The following is a 1,785-nucleotide window of genomic DNA, read 5'->3' on the forward strand; positions in this document are numbered from 1 at the left end:
GGTTAGAACTGCGAGCCTTACAGAAACGAAATGCTACTAGAAAAGTGGGTGGTTTTACCTCCTTTTCTACATAGCGCACCATCTACAATAATCTTTCACCGGGCCGCATAGAAGTCGGTTTTTTTTTCTTAAAAATTATTTATATTAAAATCATTTATTTCCGTGGCATTACTAAAATAAATTAAAAACTAGCTTAAATCTAAAATAGGCCCTTGAAGAATTGTACCAAGGATGCTGGCGACATTTCCTCGCTGTATCGCAATGCTGATACGTTGTGCGAGGTAGCCGCCAGCTCTTCGGTCATATGACATTATATAACTCCCAGCGTGTCTCAATTATTCTTTTTTTATGATGCATACATTTCGGCAATACTGTAACCGGACTGCGTTGAACTAAATCTGCATAATATTTACATATTTAGAACGTTTTTATAGCGAAGTTTAAAAACAGAGGTTTTTGGGCGGCTTGTATGAAGCGCTTGTTATTTTCGCTTAATTACTTTCGTGTTCACTACTTCAACGTTTTTCGTTTGTGTGAGAAATAATTGCTTTTGGTTTAAGGAATTGTATTCACAGAATTGTATTCTTTTATTCCTGATAATATGTTTTTCTTATGGTTTTCTTACTTCTGTGGCGCAACGACCCGAAGTGGATCTTGGCCTTTGACACCAAAGACCGCCAACAATGCTACTCTGTCCAAAGCAGTTTCTGTCCAGTCGACGGCGCCGAGTTCGCTAAGGTCTTTCTGCACTTCGTCCATCCAGCAGCGGTACCTAGGGCGTTCAGACGGTCTTCAGCCACTTGGTATGGTTTTCTAAAAATATGAAATTATGCGATTTCACCTGGCCCGATTTTTTTAAAATTATAAATGGGCTTATTCATGGCCACATACTAGCCGAGGCGAAGACGTGGCCTACGATGGAGCGAGCCTGCCCAGAAGGTGCCTGTTCACCCTTGATTTGAAGGTTGTATTTATTTCAAAAACATACACATTTTTTTACAGAGAATTATTTTTTAAGTGAAGTAATATGTTGTTAAAGCCAGTGCTCGTGAAACAGCAGCAATAGGCGATCTCGGCGGATCAGGCAGAGCGCGCCATCCGTCTGCTAGACAAATCGCTGCCTCAAATGGAAGATTACTGTAAACCTGGCACACAGTCACACCTAAACCTATTATAATTATCTGTAATCGAAGGTTTCTTTTCTAAGTGAACCGACGAAAACATCGCGCAACGCCGTTGCGATTTGACGCCGTTTTTTGTTGTCACTTGACAAGCGGGTTCACTTGACGGGAGACCGTTTTAAGTAATTGAGTCCCACCACTTTGGTAAGAAGTTATTGGGATCAGCTACGTTCTACGCACTCTGTTTGAAGGCTGTGGGCTGTATGAAGCTAGTTTGTGTTATGTTACGCTAGTGAAAATGTAACATAAGATATAAACGAGTTTAATAAGATTTGTAAGAAAATCTCCCTTTTTACCATCCGCTTGGGATAAATGGTGAGACTCTTTCGAAACATCAAAATGATTTCTTAATCCTAAAGTTAGTCTGAGATAAGAAGAATTCACCTCATTTTAATTTGTTTCTATTAATTTGAAATTAAATGAAAGCCCAAAAATGTCTATCATCTGCAATCGTAAATTTTATATTAGGGCTGTTTTGAAACAGTTTCATTTTATTCATAGGAAACAACCCTATTTTCAATCGGGTGACAATAACTCTATTTGAATGAAAGGGTGTCAACCTGCATATGAGCCTAAAGAGATGCCCAAAATTTTTCAGTTCCTA

Source organism: Cydia amplana, chromosome 18 (genome assembly GCF_948474715.1).
Source record: "Cydia amplana chromosome 18, ilCydAmpl1.1, whole genome shotgun sequence".
NCBI lineage: Eukaryota > Metazoa > Arthropoda > Insecta > Lepidoptera > Tortricidae > Cydia > Cydia amplana.